The 22,387-nt window shown below is 40.5% G+C and overlaps 1 non-coding gene across 1 annotated transcript; it reads right to left on the bottom strand.

Annotated features, from left to right (window-relative positions):
* Positions 1-3,346: 3,346 nt before the first annotated feature.
* Positions 3,347-3,435, bottom strand: LOC148015163 (small nucleolar RNA U36a). Its single transcript, XR_015688531.1, has one exon. It is a non-coding gene; the product is annotated as a small nucleolar RNA U36a (small nucleolar RNA).
* Positions 3,436-22,387: the final 18,952 nt, after the last annotated feature.

The following is a 22,387-nucleotide window of genomic DNA, read 5'->3' as shown; positions in this document are numbered from 1 at the left end:
GCATGACCAACAACATCCTCAAAACAAGTGGGCTCAACATCCTCAATTAGTTTCACCATGTAAGCATAGTGGTGAGCTACATAGCCTTCAAAACCAAATCTTTTAACAAGGTATCTAACCCTGCTAAATCTATGTACAATCGAATCACTTAATGAAGCTTTTACATTACTATAAGCTCTCCGTACACTTGGCGTCTTGACTGAAAGAATGACAAGCTCATCAACCAAACTCTTCGAACCACTAGAATCTCCATCAAATCCCAAACGAGTGATACATGCATCAATACCATCCACCACTTTCTGCTTTCCTTTATCCTTCCCCGCAACACTTACAGATCCACTTGAAAGTGTGGGGCTGCTTCTTAGTCTCCCAGACCAAAGGCTCACTGTAGGTGTAGTACTATATGATGTATCTGATCCACTAAGACTTTAAGATTTTTATTTATCTCTCTACACATAGTTGTCATGATCATTATCATCATCCAAAACATCACAAGTGTATATCAACTTTCCATCTCATCAAAGCTAACATCCTTGCTCACTCTAAACTCACTTATAGCATGGTTATAACAACAATACATTTTCTTCTCTAGAGTATCCAATAAAAACGCATTTTTCTACCTTTGGATCAAGCTTCTTCCGTAGCTCATTTGACACATGAACATATACAATACAACCAGATACCTTCAAGTCCAATACATCAACCTTTTTGTCAACAAAGCATTCTTTAAGAGTCATTCCATAAACTGCAACTATGAAAGTTCTGTTCATAATGTAAACAATAATATGAACAATCTCAAATCCAAAATGTTTAAGCATATTCTTTTCAGCTAACAATGCTGGTACAACTTCTGCAATATACATATTTTTCTTTCTACAACGCCATTTTATTGTGAAATATACCTACAAGTAAATTGTCTCTTTATCTCACGAGTCTTAAAAAAGCCATTGCACTCGTTAAAGAGCTAATCTTTCCCTCCATCTGATCTCAAGCACTTCACTTTTATACATGTTTACATTTCACCAATTATCTTAAAAGATTTAAAGTACTAAAACACATCACTTTTTTTCTTCATGAAATATATCCATAGCTTACTTAAAATCATCAATAAATATAACAAAGTATTTTCTACCACCAAGAGATACTTTTTGTATAAACCCCCAAACATCTATATGTACTACATCAAGTATATTTCTGCTCACTTCTTTATTATGCGAAAAAAGTTATCTTGCATGCTTACCAAATAAACTGATATGAACAAAAAAAACCTTTCAAAGAAAACAATCTCCCCCTCTCTCTGTAGACTTTTAATGCATTGAATTTTCTTTGATCCATTTGCCTTGTATGTAATGAAAAAATATTTAACGATAAAAACATTAATTAACTTTCTCAATTTAAAGTAATTTATTATTGACAAAATCAAAGAAATGCTCAAAAACTAACATATAACATACAAACCTCCATCACATATTCAAGTATTAAAGACTCAAAAGAGTTAAAAAACTAAAATCAAGAGAAATTATTAAACTATTCTAAAGCATTATAAATATAGATACCAATATAAAATACACTATCAAGATTCCTATCGACATCTACTCTTAATTGGAGTTTACCTTCAACAATTTTACAAGCCACTAAGAACCCCTACATTGAATAACATGAGTCAAATGGCTAGTAACTCTAATGTCATTCAAGCCATACTAAATTCTAATAATGGATCTCAAGCTACATCTCAAACAAATGAACAAACAACCTCACATCATTTTATCCCATTAAAATAACTCTACTAAATTTAATTATATAAGTTTTTAACTTGTAAGTAGAGATAGCCTTGTAAGGCTTATAAATCATATGATTGATAAATAAGAAGATTGATCCCCAATTGTATTGTATATACTTATCCTTCTAAGATTTCATATCTTCATCGAAAAAAAAAGAGCTATAACGAATGTGACTGCTTTTAAAATAAATATGCATTTTCTATATTGAGCAAAATAAAACACATTTACTAAGCAAAGCCTATCAAGAGAATAAACTTCACACTTCCTTTTGAAGTATAGCTTTTTTAAAATTAAGATCTCAATTGATTTATGGCCATTTTTATTTGTAATAATTTTTTTACTCATTTAATACTAGACTTTACCTTTGCTTAGAGATTTTTAAAATATTTCCATATTTACAACTGAGCTAGAGAAAAAAACAATATATTTCAAAAAAAACCACAAATTAAATCTCTTGAATATTAAGATAATCTTTCTTTTTTTCTTTTTGATGTACCCACAATTAGAGCTTAAAATCTTTTATATCAAATATTGAGGATTCCACAATACAACTCAAAAAAATTCCAACCGCCTAGAAACATTTTCTCACTTTGTGACATAGAACATTAATTCAAAGGAAAAATAAACTCACACCTAACAATCGCACTCTTCAATTCATATCAGTCTACCAAGTGAAAGAAAAAAAACACAAATTACAAAGACCAAATAATAGCTACAAACACCTAAGACAAAGCAAGATTTAATAAAAATTCAAATAAAAACCTCAATGCTTATACTTATACAAAACCAAGGGGTCTTGCCACATAGAGACATGACAATTCCACACGTCACACACTCCTGAATTTGGTTACAATAACTTGACAAGTGAAGCCTGAGGAATTCCTAAGCTCAAAGAAATTCCAATGTAAGCTCAAAGAAATTCCAATGTAAGCAATACAATATGGAATGTGCTCTAGGCTTACAAGCTACTAGCATGGAACCCTAAAGGAGATCAATGAAGGAGGAGTCATTTTCTCTAAACAAGAGATTTTAACCAAACTCGGGAGAATACAGTGCTCTACTGACATGGTATTTCTGAATTTCAACATCTACCTGGGTTAGTGTCAATGGACTCACTTGTCCCCTGATGTGACTGAAATTTTAGAGGTTCAGATAAAAATGCTTGCCCTCTTATGCTTGGAATCCGTTTCCCCTGATAAAAATACATTGAGCTGGCCTTACGGCTACGTAAGGCTGCTAAGGCCTGGCTCAGGCGTGGTGGATAGGAAATCTTCAACCATAAACCTGCTGAACATGTTGGACAGGCAGGCCACATGCCCAAGCAAGTAAGGCGGTGTCTAATAATGCAGAGTAGCACTCCTTAGATCTGGGTGCTCATGAAGCAACTATTGCTTAGATGTAGGTAAGGCTTCAGGTGATATTCACCAGACGGCAGTGTAACATCAAACAGGCTTCCACACTGAGTTATATGGAGCGTGTATTGAGATGCACAACCAGCCCCATCCAAATAAACGCATAAACTTATCAAGTCCTTTAAACAAATTATTCAGTGCTGGATTCCTCCCTGGCTCAGACGAAGAAAATCAACCAATTACGTTATTCTGCTTCATGTGAGACTCAGAAGCGCGGATAAAACGACCTTTAATCATTGCCAAGCAGCAGCAGAACAAGAAAAGACACACAAACACGAACACGCAAGCCTCTCTCTCTCTCTCTCTCTCTCTCTCTCTCTCTCTCTCTCTCTATACAGAGCTCAGACCTGACCAGCTTGTCATCAAGATATGTTCAGAAGCAGAACTGGCATGAAACTGGTAAAAGATTCATCATGGCTCCACAGGACACAAACACAAGCAGAGTCAAAGAAAGAGAAGGGAGGACAGTCACGCAGACGCAGACAGACACGGAGAGAGAGAGAGAGAGAGAGAGAGAGAGAGAGAGATCAGAAGGCGGAAAAGACATCCACACCACTGCCAATAGCATTGCTACAATGGAGTCTCGGAGTTTCTTCGAAATACTTTCATCATCCCCTCTTCCTCTTCGTCATCTTCATCTTCCCTTTCTTCCTTCGTAGTCTGCCCAGTGAAGCTGCCGTTGTGGTCGTATCTACTTTCGATTTTAGGGTTAGGGCATTGGTTGTGTTCGTATCTACTTTCGATTTTAGGGTTAGGGCATTGTGTAGGGGCAACTTACAAGGGACTAAGGCTGGCCTCATACCAATTCAAACCTTTTCACATGTCCATTGGCCCTCACACCGGTTTAAATCCTTTTACATGTCCTTGCCAATACTCTTGAGCTAAGTTTCCTGTTGCCCATTGAACCCAATTGGGATGCAAGTCATGCCCCATTCTAAATTCCGCATGTCCAAATTGTTGAAATATCAAAGTGGCAGCATGGAAATGTGTGCACAAGAGGAGAAAGAGAGCTCAAGTACAAGAAAAAATCTTGCTTATGCAATTGCTCAAAGTACAACTAGAGTACACTCTCTCATCTACATTGAGAGTGACCTTTGGATTGTTCATATAGCCACTGGAAGCTAAGGTTAATTGTCCTCTAGTCCATTCATACCTCCCCTTTCCTCATGCACCCTTGCTTACATGGTTTCCATGCTATACTTCTAACACCCCCCCCCCAATGCCAAGGTGGCATTGGATTACATAGCATATAAATGATTCTCCCCCTCAATGAATCAATGGGATGCCTTTATAAAGTAGGCTACAAGGATGTTTATAGAAAGATGATACAACAAATACTAAAAAAGGTGGTCATCATGTGCTTTAGAGACATAGTTGGCCTCCAATATTTTGGTACTTCAAAGGAGTTATGACATTTACTGGTGATATGTCATGTTTGCTTACATTTGTTACACTTCATCTTGTTAGGATATTTTTTCTAGTGGTTGCTTACAATATATCCCTTTTTATTGCAAAAGAAACCTTTAATAGAAATAGTATGGACTAAGAGTTGATCACATGTTGTTGAGGTAAATGTTGAGCTAGTGATGCCTTTCTTTTGATTTATTTTCTCCACAGATATATAAGATTCTATGACACCTTTAAGTGTAGGATTTGGTACATTTGTTAGGGTAGTTACAAGGGTTGGAAAGACTTTTCTTACAACTTTTAAAAGTATTGCAATGGCATCTTCTTCAACCAACTGGTTGAAGCCAATTGGGCCATCAGTCCCTTCATATGGAAAATGAATTTTTCCAAGTCTTTGCCCTGCTTGTATTCCAAGCTAAATAACTCTATCTTGAGGAAGATTTTGGAGTTCTTTCCTCTTGCACCATACAATTTCTCGAGCTCATTCAACTTCTCCTTTGTAGTTGCAATTTGATCGATGTAATGGATTAAGCATTCATCCAGGTGCAACATTATTATAGCTTGGGCTCTTTCATCATTTTTCGACATCTATAGGGTTGGATGGGTCAATGGCTTTTGTCCCTTCAACGAAGGGCGAGTAACCCCTCTCCATCATTTTATATTTCACTAATGCATACCATGGATAAAAGCCTCCACCATCAAACTTGCGGATTTGAGGCTTTCCATCAACATAGGCCACGATAGGAAGGTCTATATTGATTGCACAAGGCAATGGCAGTGCAGTGTCTAATCCTTTACAAGGTGGGCAATAAGAGCAAAAGAAAATGAAATTGCGTTTTAAACCAAGTAAATAGTAGGTTGAAAGTAGCTTATGTATAATCTAACAAATAAGATTAGATGAAGAGATGAAAATGGTCTATTTGTTTATATCTAACACATAGCCATACAATGGTCAAGAAAGATGATGATAGTTAAGTACTTAATAAGTATTCTTAGGTCCTAAAAACCTTCAAATTGTTGAGATTAACCAATAAGCAATGATCATTAGATTGATCAATAGTGTTTAAAAACACTAATATCCAAGCTTAGTGAAATGCTTGTGTTGGAGTCTGGTGTGAATGTCGGCTTGAGAGTCACCTTCAAGGCAAGAAGCTCTAAGTTTTGAGCCTCCAAACCTACAATGAACTCCAAAGATGGTTAATTGGTTATTAGAATCAATGTTAGTGACTTCTAGGATGATTAAAGTGGAAATGAAGAAAGCTTGAAGCTTCCTAGCTATGGCTACCTGACAGGTGAGAGCTAGGATTTTGCTCTGTGTGAGCACAAACTGAGAATTTTGGCAAACCTTTTTAGGGTTAGACAGCTAGGAAAAATGGTAATGCTAAGCTCTTGCGTGTGCAATGTTGATGGCAAGAGAAGTGATGAGGAGCAATGCCTGAGCAGAGAAAAAAGTCTCTAAAAGAGAGTGAGCCAAGATATGCCCTCCTTTGGCCACACCAGCTCCTCCAAGGTCTGCAGGTCCAAATTGGCTTTGGAGATTAAGAGATATGGTTGACAAAATTAACTTCTCATGTGCACTTAGACTGAGATATGGATAGGGGAAGCTCAATGGATCAGAGGTGGCCTTGATACCATGTTAAAATATCAGAATGGCAACATGGAACAAGAGGGAGAAGGGAGCTCAAGTACAAGAAAAGATATTGCTTATTCAGTTGCTCAAAGTACAACTAGAGTACACTCTCTCATCTATGCTACGAGTGACCTTTGGGCTATTATTATAGCCATTGGAAGCTAGGGTTAGAATTTCCCTTATCCTCTAGTCCATCCATACCTCACATCCCCTCATACACCCTTGCTTACATAGGGTTCCCATGTCCTCTAGTCCATTCATACCTCACATTCCCTCATACACCCTTGCTTACATAGGGTTCCCATGCTACATTTCTAACACAAAAATGTGTGGATGTGGAAATGAATCTATTTGTAATCTCATTCCTTTGTATTGGCCTTCAAAAGCTTTGCTAAGCTAGTTTGTAATTGGCCTAAGAGGCTATCCGCAAACAAGTAAAAAGCATAGCCTTTTACATATAACAATTCAAGGTATAATACTAGGAAAATAGGACTCATTCTCTCAAACTACTCTTAATGAGACTCTTGCCAAACTCATTAATTATGCATTGTGTTAAGTGAAGCTCCACTAAGGAGCTTAAAGAGAGGAGAGAAAGAGCTACAAAATTCTCATAAATGCATGATTGTGTCCCCCACAACAAACATGAATTTACAAACAAACAAGAAACAATACAATCTACAACTAAAAAGCACAACTACAAGTACTATGTGACTTTTGTATGTGTGATTAGGATGTGAAGAAGAGGATAACAAAAAATATATAGTTGTTCGCTCAAAGAAAACATTGCACAACCAAGCAAAAAACAAACACACATGCATTTATCAACAAATACAAAACAATGCAATACACTACACATAAGTGTTGTAAACATCCTTTGTATTTAGAACATTGCTTTTTTTCAACTCTACAATCTATTTTTGCCATATGGCATGTAACTACATATTTACATTTACAAGCATGATGCACAAAAGGTACATTTATAAGTACGTTTACTAGGCTATGTAAAGAAGCATTTAAAAGGCTTTTTAATTATGTGGCTATACTGTAGGCAAAAATGTGTTTATCACACCATTTATAGTCACGTTTAAGTGCCCATTTATTGTCCTGACTAAATTGCAAAAGAAATGGCACTAGAAAACGACTAACACAACCGTAATTACAATATGCCCTGAAATTGTTATCCACAACCCTGCAGAGCTAGAATGGGACCCGAGGTGACCTCATATGGCCAAAAACATAGCAATCTAATATTTTTGCTCTACCCTACTTCCAGTTTCTCCACAAAGCACTATCCAAGGGATAAAGAGAAAGAATGGGAGATCTTCTTACTGGTTGCTTGCTTGCTTGAATCCTTGCTGATGCCAGGAGGCATATTCCACGGTGGATTCCGTGAGGTTTTACGATGGATTCCGTAAACTTAGATGACCGGGGCTCATACGCAAAGAGGATTCTTTGTGCGAGAAGTTGATGGGGACGCCTGTCCTTTTCGGGCGTTTCATTAATTTAGTGTGTACATGGGTAATTCCATAGCGGGTGATTCCGCAAAATGCATATTAAATTAATAAACGTTTATGAGTTTAGAGTGCGCACTCGTAATAAATTAAGGTTAGGATTTATTTCTAACCAGTTGATTTATTTATGTAGCTGAAGACTGCTAGGTATTCACTTTTGTCGGTTTAATTGTATTATTTTACTAACGATTGTGAATGCTTCAGTTGATGTGTAGAGATAGCAGCAGTGGCGGAGGAAAGCATTAGAGTCTAGCGGGTATTCGACATTTGGACTATATTTTGATAGGCGCCACGCCTATATTTTGTTATGTCTATTGAGACATCGATTATTTATTATTATTTTGTATGCGCTTATGCGCCCGGATATGTTATTTCTATTTGGACATTGAGATTGGGCGTGCCAGACACTATGGGCACCGTCCATTAGCTTTATTTTCCTATTTTTGTAGAAAGCAAACTCAAAATCTAAAAAGCTTGTCATATTTTTGTAATTGGGCTATTATTGAGCATGAAGATTGGAAATATACATAAAATACATGCTTTGTGAAGCGCTCACACAAGGCATGGGGGAGATTGAACCCAATTTGTCTCTTGCCTCTTGTCGTGCATGCTTTTACATGGTTTTTTGTGCAAAAAGGTAGAGTACTTTGTTCTTGGGGACCTTCCGGGATTCACCACGTGAGCTATCTGTGACCGATCTGCGCACCAGTGGTATCAGAGCGGAGCAGAGATCAAGAGCTTCCAATCGCTACCAATCTCGGGCGAAGGCGGAGCTCCAGGAACAAACGGGCTCTACAGTCAATCTCGTCGCGAACCGTCGATACAGGCAGACTTATGGCGATCAAGAACCTCTGTTTCCACTGTCAGATCGCGAAGGACCAGGCTCTGTAGGCGGAGGACCACTCCTACATCTCCATCAATAAGTCATGGTTATCCAATGAGCAAACTCTTAAACTATCTTTATCAAAGCTTAATTGTTAAGCTTATAAGCTTAAGAAGAGGCTTAGTACCTCAAATTTCTAATCGTGAGGTCTCTGAGGACCTCCGATTTTTCCGTGCGGCCAAAAAACGCCCCCCCCCCACGAAAATCAGGCGACAGTCAGATTAAGCTCTCCAAGCTTAATCCTTTAAGTCAAAGCTAAATCACTGCAGTCACACAGGGCAGACAAGTCCATAAACTCCAGGTCTCGCACTTCTGAAGTCAAGTTCAGCAAGTTAATTGAAATCAAGTTCTGCAAGTTCTGCAAGTCGGCCTAAGTTCAGCAAGTCAACAACTCTGCAAGTCTGCTAAGTCTGCAACTCTGCAAGTCAGACTAAATCAGAACTGACTAGTGCTTAAAACTCCTAGAAGACTTGTTCGTATGCAAAAATTCTGAACTGAAAAGTTGTTCGCAGCAAGCTGTTCTACCTATCTACAAGTTCGTTGAAGTACTTTCAGCAAACGGAGACAGAAATATTGTAAAATTTCTGAAAATTGAAGAAGAAAAATACCCAAAAATACATTGCATTGTAACCCCAAATTTGAGCTACGCTCATCCCGCTAACTGATTTTGAGTGAGAAAGGTTTGTTGAGTTTTACAGGATGACTACCCCACATATGGATGATCCTATGGCTGAAGACGACCTACCTGAGCCTACCATGGAACAAAAGCTGGATCTTATCATGCTGCAATTGGAAGAAGAGCGAAGGGCTAGGCAAGCCTTGCAAGCGCAATTGACAAAGCTACAAAGAGCGTCCACTGATAAAGAAGAACCACAAGCTGAAGATTTGATTCGCCGTACCATCGACGCCACTCTTGAAGCACAAACCATTCGCAAGGAATCCAAGATAAGTAAACGAAGTTTCAAGTTTCGCACTTTCAATGGCATAAGAGAAGGAAAGACTGTTTTATCATTCATTAGCCAGTTTGATGACTATTTCCATGAGGAAACTTATCCCGAAAAAGATAAAATCAAGTGTGTTACTAATCATCTGATAGACAGAGCATCACTTTGGTGGACTGTAGTCCGCAAGAGTATAGAATGTCCTGCTACTTGGGAAGAATTCAAGAAGAAGTTCATGCAAAATTTCATTCCACCGCAATTTCATGAGAAGGCTATCAAGCAATGGGATTTACTTCAACAGCGAGATCGTGAGCCTATTCCACAGTATACAGAGCGTTTTTGGAATGCACTTCTACAGCTACGCATGCTTGAAGACATATCAGAGACGACACATAAGTGGAAGTATATGTCTGGACTTCTTGGACATTACTACGCTGAAGTAAACATGTTCAAGCCTGCTACCCTTGAAGACGCCATCTCCTTAGCTCACGACACTGAAGATAAGTTACGCGGAAGAGATCGACGACCACAGCAATTCCAAGCCAACGGTAATTATGGATCTAAACAATTCAATTCCAATTTCAGAAGGTTTAATCCAGGTCGTTTCTCATCACCATCTTTCCGCAAGAATTGGCCTAAACCACCTGCATTACCATCCACTGTCAATCCAAATCCAAAGCCTATTCCACAAGCAAATCCAAATGTACCCAGACTCCCAGCCATTGCAAATAATGTGACCAAAGCTAAGCCAATAGTATGCTATAAGTGTCACCAGCCAGGGCATCTCGCAGCAAATTGTCATTCAAAGAAGCCACTAGCACATATCAACTACCTTGGAGCCATGGACGAAGACGAGCATGAGGATATGCCAGATTTCATTGAAGATGAGGATGATCCTACTACTACTTCCGACACTTTACCAGGTATGCCTACTTCACATTCATTGTTGACTATGAAATGTATGGTGCATGGAAAAGAAAGAACTATATTGCATGATGACGGTAGTACCCATGACTTTATTTCAGCAAAATTGGTAAAGGAATTAAAATTGCATACTGTACCTACGCATTATCGCATAAAAGCTGCATTTTTAGGCACTAGGTACAATGACACACAAGAAGTTCAAGATTTAGAAATTCAAATTGGTCCATATATTGAAAGAAGAAATTTCTTAGTTGTCCCATTACAGTCAAGCGACATTATTCTAGGAATGCCATGGAGACACCAACATAATCCCAATATAGATTATTCCACACACACAATGAATATTAATTTTCAAGGAAAATCTATTACATTATTTGGTATGCATGCATCTCATATATTTTCCACTGCTTTCGCATACTCAAGCAAAACGTGCACTACGCAAGAATACTAAATCATATCTCATTTGGGTGAATGAATTGCACGCAAAGGAAAATCATATGCACCCTAGGCATAAGGAATTTCTTGCATATTTTAAGGACTGTTTTGCAGAAGACCTACCACCAGGTTTACCTCCATCACGTCCAGAAGACCATAAGATTGATCTAATACCTGGCACACAACCACCTTGCAAAGCACCATATAGGCACAATCAAATAGAGCAAAAAGAAATCCAGAGTCAAGTTGAAGAATTACTAAATAGAGGCCTAATTCGACCTAGCAGTTCTCCATTCGGTGCACCTGTGCTCTTAGTCAAGAAAAAGAATAATACTTATCGTATGTGTATTGACTACCGAGCATTAAATAAGATCACTGTAAAGAATAGGTATCCTATACCTAGAGTTGATGACCTTATGGACAAACTGCAAGGATCTTCTATATTTAGTAAAATTGACCTTAAGTCTGGATATCATCAGGTGAGGCTAGATAGATCCGACATATTTAAGACTGCATTCAGGACACAGTTTGGCCATTATGAATTCTTAGTCATGCCATTCGGATTAACTAATGCACCTGCTACTTTCAGTAGAATGATGAACCGTATTTTTCTTAAATATCAATATTGTGTGATTGTTTTCTTTGATGATATTTAAGTGTTTAGTCAAAGTGAAAAAGAGCATTATGAGCATTTATCATTAGTTTTTCAATTACTGAAAGAAAATCAATTGTTTGCAAATCCTGACAAGAGTAAATTCTTTAAGACAGAAATAGAATATCTAGGTCATATTGTATCAAAAGAAGGAATTAAAGTTGATCCTAAGAAAATTGATGCAATATTGCATTGGCCTGTTCCCAAAAATGTACATGAATTACGCTCATTCCTTGGTCTTGCTAGTTTCTATAGGAAGTTTGTACGTAATTTCTCATTACTTGCTTTACCATTGACCAAACTTCTTAAGAAAGGAATTGTTTATCAATGGACTGAAACTCAGCAGAAATCCTTTGACTTACTAAAACGTGCATTAACCAATGCCCCTGTTCTACAATTGCCTGACTTTAATAGACCATTCTTTCTAGTTGTGACCGATGCTAGCGGATCAGGAATAGGAGCCGTATTAATGCAAGACAACCATCCAATAGCATATTCTAGTTCTAAGCTGAAACCCTCTGAGCTTAAATATTCCACTTATGACAAAGAACTATTAGCAGTTGTACAAGCATTAAAACAATGGAAGCATTATTTAATGGGTTCAGAATTCATGATAAAGACTGACCAGCAAAGCATTAGACATCTACTTAGCCAACCCCAAATTTCTGACCGTCATATCAAATGGGCTTCCTTCATTCAAAGTTTCCATCCTATCATTCAATACCAACCTGGAAAAGAAAATGTAGTTGCTGATGCATTGAGTAGAAGACCTGGAATTCATAATATTTCCATCATATCTTTTGATTCTTTAATTGCTATGAAAGACACATATCACCAGGATATTACTTTTCATTCTGATTGGCAAAAATTAGTTCAAAATAATTTCATTCCTGTTGATTCATTGTCATATAATGATGGATTTATGTTCTTTGAAAAGAGACTGTGTGTTACTATTCCATTCCGATCTTTTGTTTTAAATGAAATTCATTGTCCCCCATATCAAGGTCATAGAGGTATCATTTCTACATTACGCATGTTAACTGAAGATTTTTATTGGCCGCATATGGATGCAGATGTATCTAATTTCGTTTCTGAATGTTTGATTTGTCAAAGAATAAAGAGACATCATGGTAAACAGTATGGATTATTAATGCCTTTGTCTATTCCATCTAAACCTTGGGAACATATTTCTATGGATTTCATTACTGGTTTACCAAATACTAAATCTAACCATGACATGATTTGGACAATTGTAGATAGATTTAGTAAGCAAGCATATTTCATTGCATGTAAGAAAACTTTAACAGCATCACAAGCAGCACAGTTATTTTTGAAAACTGTTTTTACTAACCATGGATTGCCAAAAGTGATTATTTTAGATCGAGATTCTAGATTTTGTAATAATTTTTGGATTACACTGTTTGCAAATCTAGGCACAAAGATTGATTTCTCATCTGCATTTCATCCAGAAACAAATGGACAAACAGAAGCCACAAATAGCACTATTTTAGATCTTTTACGTGCATATACTATCTCTAAACCTCAGACATGGGATACTCATTTACATTTATTACAGTTTGCTTACAATAATACACCGCACACATCTACAAAGAAAGCACCTTTTGAAGTTATTTATGGATATAGATTATCTACACCTGTTGCATCTTTGTCTAATAGAATTCAAAGTGCTGATGATATTGCTGTTATGCATAACACTATTTTTGATGAGGTAAATGATATGATTGCTAAAGCCCAACAATCATATACCAAACAAGCCAACAAGAAAAGACAAGCCATGAATTTCAAAGTTGATGATTATGTTTGGCTTAGAATAGAAAAGCGTAGACTGCAAAGTGTAGATAGACATCCAGTTGTCAAATTAGCTCCTAGATTCTATGGACCATTTAGAATTATTCATAAGATTAATGACAATGCATTCAAGTTAGAATTGCCATCTCATTGGAAAATTCATAATACATTTCATATTAGTTTATTGAGACCATTTAGAGGCCAATTACCTATCCATCCTGTTTATGAAAACCCACCTTTACTAGAAGAAGAAACTGAAATACTTGAACCAGAAGCCATTATAGACACTGACTACATGACCACTAGAACTGGCCGAAGGTATTCTAGATATCTAGTGAAATTTAAGAACCATCCTGTAGAGGAAGCACAATGGATGCACGCTAGATACTTAAATGCTTTCCCCACTCTGTTAGCTCCACATTGAGCTAATAGCAATTGAGGTCAATTGCTATCCCACCCCGAGGGTATGATGCCAGGAGGCATATTCCATGGTGGATTCCGTGAGGTTTTACGGTGGATTCCGTAAACTTAGATGACCGGGGCTCATACGCAAAGAGGATTCTTTGTGCGAGAAGTTGATGGGGACGCCTGTCCTTTTCGGGCGTTTAATTAATTTAGTGTGTACATGGGTGATTCCATAGCGGGTGATTCCGCAAAATGCATGTTAAATTAATAAACGTTTATGAGTTTAGAGTGCGCACTCGTAATAAATTAAGGTTAGGATTTATTTCTAACCAGTTGATTTATTTATGTAGCTAAAGACTGCTAGGTATTCACTTTTGTCGGTTTAATTGTATTATTTTACTAATGATTGTGAATGCTTCAGTTGATGTGTAGAGATAGCAGCAGTGGCGGAGGAAAGCATTGGAGTCTAGCGGGTATTCGACATTTGGACTATATTTTGATAGGCGCCACGCCTATATTTTGTTATGTCTATTGAGACATCGATTATTTATTATTATTTTGTATGCGCTTATGCGCCCGGATATGTTATTTCTATTTGGACATTGAGATTGGGCGTGCCAGACACTATGGGCACCGTCCATTAGCTTTATTTTCCTATTTTTGTAGAAAGCAAACTCAAAAGCTAAAAAGCTTGTCATATTTTTGTAATTGGGCTATTATTGAGCATGAAGATTGGAAATATACATAAAATACATGCTTTGTGAAGCGCTCACACAAGGCATGGGGGAGATTGAACCCAATTTGTCTCTTGCCTCTTGTCGTGCATGCTTTTACATGGTTTTTTGTGCAAAAAGGTAGAGTACTTTGTTCTTGGGGACCTTCCGGGATTCACCACGTGAGCTATCTGTGACCGATCTGCGCACCACTTGCTCCTTCTCCTTCACTTCAACCTTCAAAACTAACCTCTCCCAGTGGTGTCACTCTGATACCATGCCATGAATCATGTGGTAGGGGACTTTCTTGAGCTATTATGTTAAATACACACAAGAGAAAGCTCACTCAAGAACACAAGAAGAGAGATGGAGGCCAAAACATTTTCTTGTTGCTTTTTTCTTTCCTTTTCTTCTCACAATACAATATACACAAAGTATATATAAGACACAATATAAAGGAAAGTGACCTTCTAAGTCAAACGATCTATAACTAATTAAACAAATTGATTGGTGCTTTAACTATGCCAATAGTAAGCACATGTAATGAACAAAATATAATAAGTGATAAGTCAGTGGCCATGTGAGGATCATAATGACCACTAACATGCTAAGTATAGACATGTGAAACTATATAACTAAGCGGTCCATCATCAATATATGCACATGTTGAGCTTGCCATCACAATAGCCATAGCTAATGCTCATATTATCTTGAAGTGAATACAATGGAGAAAATAGAAGGAAGATAGCAAGATACCCCTCTCTTGCTATGCGTTAATCCCAAGTCAAGATGGCAAAAAATGAAGGAAAAAGCAAAAAAAGCACGGAAAAATAGCAAAGACACGTAGGCGACCGCTAAAGCTAAGCCGGGACAAAAAACACAATTTTAAATGAAAGGCGCCTCAAAAACTTGGAAAACTCTTGTAAAAGAGCGCCAGGCTCCCTCCTGTGCCAATTGTAAAATATTAGATGGGTGTAGGCTAAAGGCATAAGGCTAAAAGAGGGAAATGGAAAAGAGACCTTGCCACAATGGCCGGTCATGTTAAAAAGGGGATAGGTGCCCATGGGATTTTAGGGTTTGTATATATAAAGTTCAAAAAGTGAATGGAAGCTCATTCTTTTGGTGTGTGGCAAAAGGAGTCTTCATCTTCTTCTCTTCTTCTCTCCGTCTTGCTTGTGTGTGCTCTTGAGAGAGGGAATGTGAGAGTGAGGGATCAAGAGGGTGAAGCTCTTCACCATCTCCTCTTCTCTTCTTCTCTTCTCTTCTCTTCTCTTTTCTCGCGTGCGCGACTATGGAGGATGGAGCTTGGAGATGGAGGAGGCTTGAGGATGCTTGAGCTAGCATCAAGAATCGTGGAGCTACCGAGGTGTGTGAGGGAGGAGGCTACTCACATCGGCATCAAGGTAAGCTCACTACATTCGTAGGACGCGTTGGCTAGGTGAGAGATAGCCATTAGAGCTCGCTTGAAACGCTTGAAGCAATAAGCGGTCCGTGGGTCTTGGCGGTTGAGCGAAAGCTCCCACATTTTGGTTCCGTTGCCGGGACCAACGGATTCAAGCTTGAGCACTTGCGCACCTCATATCGAGCATCGAAGTAGGGGATTCATCCCCAAAACGGAGCTTGAGATAGGTAGGAAGTTTGGGTATTTTTGATCTTCAAAACAAGTAAGTATTTTGGGATATTTTGGTTGTTTGATGATTGGAAAACATGGAGAAATTATTTTAGTTTTTTGCTTTATCTCATCCCCAACATCAGTACTCAACTTTATATTTTGCTACAATGGCACTAAACATGCTATTATACTATACTTGGACAACATATCCAAGCCATACTGCCTTTGGGATAGCCATATACCATCATCACATTTGATCATCTTAATACCAAGCTTAGCTCACCCAAATCCTTCATCTCAAACTTCTTCCTTAATAAAGAAATACACATAAAATGACATTTTCAGCTATCAACGAATGCAAAACATTAAACGGTAGGGTGGGAGGGGAGTTTGAGCGTCAAAGTATAATCTTAAATCTGTTTTATGTGTTGCATCATGCCTATAGGACGTTGTTTTAAAATAAAGGGAAAGGCAGCATGAGCGTAAGGCTCGGTGTCTTTCTCTTTGCAATACATAAACATTATCATGGAAATCATGAAAAGATTGGTTTTGCACGATACACAATGCTGATTTTCTTTTGTTTGTGCACTAAACCATTCACATTATGCACTATGCATGGTTCATGGTATCAAAGGAAAAGCTCCTGGACTGCATAGCAATTGTTTTCTTAGGAATTTGCGTTTAGAGTAGGCTAACATTAGGAAATCGCACCCGAGAGGCATAGAGTTTGATGTTGTAAAACAGGGCAAAAATCGGGGAAAACGAGTGGAAAATGGAGGAAATGGTCATTTGAATGTGTAGCAATCGCAAGGAGAGTGATCGATAACATCCGGGTAATGTCTAGCAGGGGTATAAGTTCTTGGAGGGCAAGGAAATCCTCATTTGCAACTAGTTGAGAGTGAGTGAGAGAGAGAGAGAGAGAGCTTGGGTGATCCATTTCGATTGATCAGTGCGAGGAGTTACATTGCTATCGGCGATTCCCAGGTATATAGATCTCTCCCCCATCACTCCAGCATCATTCATGTTGAATCTTGTAGCTCGTAATAATCAATACCTTAAGATTTTTGATGATTTCATGCTCGAAAGTACGTTCGGGTCGGCGAAATCGAACATCTGATCCAGTGTTCGATTCTCAGAATTAGACTCTTGGACAACCGTCCTCGATCAGACCACTCAGACCAACCCATCCGATTTTGAAAATCAGACCATAGGAAATCGGACCACCTGTCCGATTGAGGCAATCGGACCCACCCTTGTCCGATTCGTAGAATCGGACCCACGGATTAGGACACATCACCAATCAGACCACCCACCTAGTCCGATCGGACCACTTGTCCGATTTTCAAAAGTTGGACACGACCCCTGTCCGATTCTGAGAATCGGATAGCTCAAAATTAGACCCACCTGGTCCGATTCTAAGAATCGGACCACTGGTAAATCGGACGTCCAATTCTTAGAATCGGACACACCCTTAGGCAAAAAAAAGAAAACATAAAAAATTGACCCCCGCGACCGAATGGAAGCGCAACCCGCTCTAGGACAACATAGCAAACACCTTGTAGGCAGTTCTCGACGTAGGAGTCACAACCAAGGGATAGGGGGATAGTGCTGGAGCACTCCCCAACGACCTAACGCGTTGAGAACAGAAATCCAATCGTAGGACCTGTGATCAACCCCTGAGTGAACATCAAGAAGCAGCACAGACTCTATAATCCGCTAGAATGGCCAGGACTTGAGCGACGAAGCTTATCAGGCCCGAGACGAGACAAGAGGGCATAAGGCATATAGAGATTGTTTGCCACACTCATAGTGAATTCCGCACTTGAAGTACACATAAGAAAGTTGAAAGCTTGATTGACCACAAGTACATGAGAAACGACATATGCTGAGTGATCATAAATTGAGGATTGTATTCAATAAGTCAAGGAACTCACTCAGATAAAACCACTCAAGGAACCCTCCAACAGGAGAGAACCAAGACATAGACAAACCATCAAAGCGCAGATTAGGACCAAGCAAGGAGCGCCAACGATGTGGATCTGTCAAGTCTATTCAACCTGATCGATAGCTTAGTGGAGAGCGAGAACTCGACCATGGTGGAAGAGAGCTCGGACCATCGATCTAATGAGGAGCTCGATTTGAATGTATTTCCAGATGCTATTCAGCAGTTGGTGAGCAGTTACGACGCACACGCCCGGTACGAGCACTGCGGCAGGACATCAGATGCAATCATCGCAAATCTAGAAGAGGAGAGAAGGCTAGCCTGCAAAGCATTGTAGAGCATAGCTGAGTATAATAGGGATCAGTAGGCTAGGAGCCAAAGGCAAAGCATGGAGCTGCATGAGGTGCAGCGAGTGCTGAACTTAGCTCGCCGAAATCAAACGGACCATGGGAGAGCACTAGAGGGAGACTTGACGTTGAGCGAGCTTCTCATGAAGCGGCTGCTCAATAATACAGTAGCAGAGCAGAGTGCCACCGCACTAGCGACGTCGCTGCTCGTAGAATTAGGGGCAAGCCAAGGCTCAAAGAGTCAGGCCAAAATACCGATTGTTTGCCAAGCAACTCGATAAGTACCAATCTCATGACGACTCATACAGCTTTGTTGAGCTGTTTGAGCAAGTCTGCGAAGCCAATGGCCTCAACGACCAAACTCAATGCTCGCAAGCGTTTGGGCTTTGCCTAGGCGACAAGGGTAGGACGTGGTATACGAGCTTAGATGCTGCAGAGCATGCCAATTTCAATAGCCTCAAGGATCTCTTCATTAAGAGATTTTTCGAGCCTGGATACTCCGATAATCTACTAGTATGCTTGATGAACGTCAAGCAGAAAGAGAATGAGGACATCCACGACTACGTAACCCATGTGAGGAGCCTCTTCAAGAGAATCCTTATGGGCGAGCAACCGACTGAAAGAGCAGTTTCGACTGTGTTCATCAACGGCATTCGGGACGAGGAGTTACATAAGGCTTTGGCAGGCAATTCGAGCTTGCAGCGAGATGCGATAGCTAGAGTGTTTGAGGAAGCCATCAGAGTCGATGTGATCAGTTGAAGGAGCGGAACTCCAAGAGCTCGAATCTAGAGGAGACCAACTCGCGAAGCTTATAGAGAGCGTCAGCCTCTAGTGAGCGACCAATCCCATCATCCCAAGATAAGGGGAAAGCAATTAAGACAGACCAAGGCTTAGCTGATGTCAAGATGGAATTAGCCAAGTTGCAAGACATGTTGAGACGACCAACGCACCCACACGTCCAATGCGTGTACTGTGGCGGAAACCACTTGCCGGCCGAGTGTCAAGACCCTAGGTCAAGACCTTGTGCTAATTGTGGTAGGTTCGGCCATGATTTCGCGCATTGTAAATTACCAAGAAGACTTCCGTACTCGCAACCCTATGACCAGCCTTAACTAGCGAACAAGCCGCATCCATTCTTCGACAGGGGAGCCCCATTGGCTCTTCCCGCATCTAACGATATGAAACTAGCCGTCCCTAGAATGGGCATAAACCCTACAGGCATTCCTAGACTGCCTGGTCCTTACGTGACCCATCCACCGAGCGATGCTCCAGTCCACTACGTGGAAGAGCCCAGTGAGGAAGAAACCTATATATACCCTTACGTCTCGCATGACGACAAGGGCAACGCTGTCCTCATGGACTATCGACCCATGCTGATGATGGTGTTAGGAAGAGAACGAGGTAGAGGCCTAGGAGGGCAGACACAGGATCCAGTCACCCGTTGGACTTGTGGTCACCCCTGTCATGTCTCATCACACTGCCCTGAAAGAGAGCAGCAAAACAGAGACAAGGCTGACCAAAGGTGTGCAGAGTGCGGAATCATCCATCTCTTTGTAGATTGCCCAAAGTGAAAGCCATCTTCTAGCTCAGCCAACGTACCATTTGTCCCATTGGGGCTGTTTGGTGTCGAAAACCTCGATGGGGAGGCCACACCTATCCCATTGCGGGTCATGACCCGAGCCCAAACAAAGCAGGCCGTCATCTCTCTGCCAGGACCTAGCAATCTTGATGCAGCCTTGATAGGGAAGAAAAGTCGCAGGCGTAAGAAGAAGAGATCAGAAGCTAAAATCGCACTAGAAACTGAGAGTGCTATGACTTTGCTTGCTGGAAAGAAGGTTTCAGACGCAGAGGTAGAGACTTCAGCCCCTAAGACGGCCGAAAAGGAAAGCGCTAAGTTAGGGGAATACCCGCATCCGAAGCGACAGTTAGAGGCCATAGAAAATGTGAAGGAATGGGCGAAGGAGGCTCAAGAGCATCTCAAGGACGCTGAGCCCATCATAGAGGATGAGATCGATGATCTCTCCAATGTAAGCACGCCAATAGCACTGCCCCAACCTAAGTCGGCAGAAGCAACCGTGCCACAAGCAGTGCCGCTAAGACCAAGCCTTAATGCTACAGAGCCGCAGATCAGTCACGGCCATTGGCCAGGACAATCTAGGTTAGGGGAAAGATGAGTATCCAACGATCTCCTGACCACGCTAGTGACTACCCCTGTAACACTTAGCCTAGGAGATCTGCTTAGGCAGCATCCTACCCTATGGCAAGATCTTAAGCAGTGGGTTGAAGGGTCACAAGAGCAGGTCACGACAGACCCTCAAGACCATGATGCAGAAACGCAATTACCAAGTTTGACGCTGCACTCCGTGCCTAAATCCTTGCATGTCAATGCCTTCTGGGAAGGCTCTGAGATGCATGCAATCTTACCGGTTTTAGCCCTAGGTGACACAACAGGAAAGGGAATCGTAGACATGGGAGTTGGGGTTAGTGTGCTTAGCCACACATTGCTTCAGACTTGGAGAAACCCGCTTGTCGAAACTGCTAGGTTTAATGTCACGTTAGCAAACGGTATGAGAGTAAAGCCATTTGGGGTACTTAAGAATTGGCCAGTAAAGATTGCAGGCGTCCAGTTCTCTGTTGACTTTATAATCATGAAGGGAGTGGACTATGATATCCTATTAGGCCGACCCTGGATGCGCAATGCTAGAGTCATCGAAGATTGGGGTAACGGCTTGATCTTCCTTGGCAACAGAACAGATGCCGTAAGGATAGAGATGGATACTTGGAAGACCTCACTAGTCGACCTAGACGCCATCTCTGCCATGCTCAAGGGTAACACTTAGGTCAAGAAGTCTTATGGGCCCTTGACCAAGTATATCCCATGCCTAGAGGATGACGGGATTAGATGCACGTTCTCGCTACAATCGACCTGCCATTCTCAGATCATGAGGCGTATGAGCAAGCCATCAAAACGATCGGCAAGTCTAACGAAGCACTCTCTATACCAGTCTGCATGATGGGGCAGGAAGCCTTCATGGAAAGCCTAAGCCTGTCACCTTCCAAGTATCATCCAACAAAAGGGAACTCCAGGGGATACTGGAATACCTAACGGACAAGCTAGATGGCAATCCAGCTGCAAACTTCAAACCACTCCAGGATCTCTTAGAGGAATCCAAGTGGCAATGGATTAGGGTGCATGATTTAAACCTCATGTATAATTGGTCCCTAGTTCTTGACCAACGACACGAGACATACCAAACCCTAGGAGACGACGAGCAGTCGGATGACAAAGATTCTAGCGACGAATACGAAGACTGCTAATCCTTCAGTGATGAGAGCGAGGGTGAAGTAGATACTGTACAATACGATATTGAAGGACAAGAAATTGAGCAGATACGAGCAGACTTCAAGCCACAGAAAAGGCAGACCTTTAGGGTAGAGTGAGGAGTCATGCACATCTGAACTACGGCCACCAGGGGAGACCACCTCTTCTAGCGAAGACGGAGGATTTGACTCTGAATCGGAAGTTAGTTCGGATAGTGATCCAGAGATCCCTAGGCCGCCCACGACCAGACGTACCAAGGGGAACCTACCCGTCCACCTGAGGCGCTGACGATTAAGGTAAGAAAAGGCAAAGCAACCTAGGGATACACGAACAGAAGAACAGTGAAAGCCGCAGGACCTCCCTAAATGCTTCACGAAATTCAAAAAAGGGGATAGGGTAGTAGTTCTGTTAGGTGCCGAACGTCAAGGACAAACGAGCGAACCAAATCGAGGGACCAGCCAAAGTCAAGGAGGTAGACTTAGCCCAGGAAGGGGAAACACCCCGACCAGTATTCATTGCCGATGACTTGACTGATGAAGAAGAAACGAGTCTTGTCACTCTCTTGCGAGAGTATATAGACGTGTTTGCCTAGTCCTTAGAGGAGCTTAAGGGGGTAGATCCGAGTGTCGTGACTCACAACATACCCATGACGCCAAATGCA

This window comes from Lygodium microphyllum, chromosome 24, assembly GCF_053477565.2.
Source record: "Lygodium microphyllum isolate KBCC chromosome 24, Lygodium_microphyllum_v1.1.10, whole genome shotgun sequence".
NCBI classification, from domain to species: domain Eukaryota; kingdom Viridiplantae; phylum Streptophyta; class Polypodiopsida; order Schizaeales; family Lygodiaceae; genus Lygodium; species Lygodium microphyllum.
The sequence above is the reverse complement of the archived record's forward strand: the minus strand, read 5'-3'. Positions and strand labels throughout refer to the sequence as shown.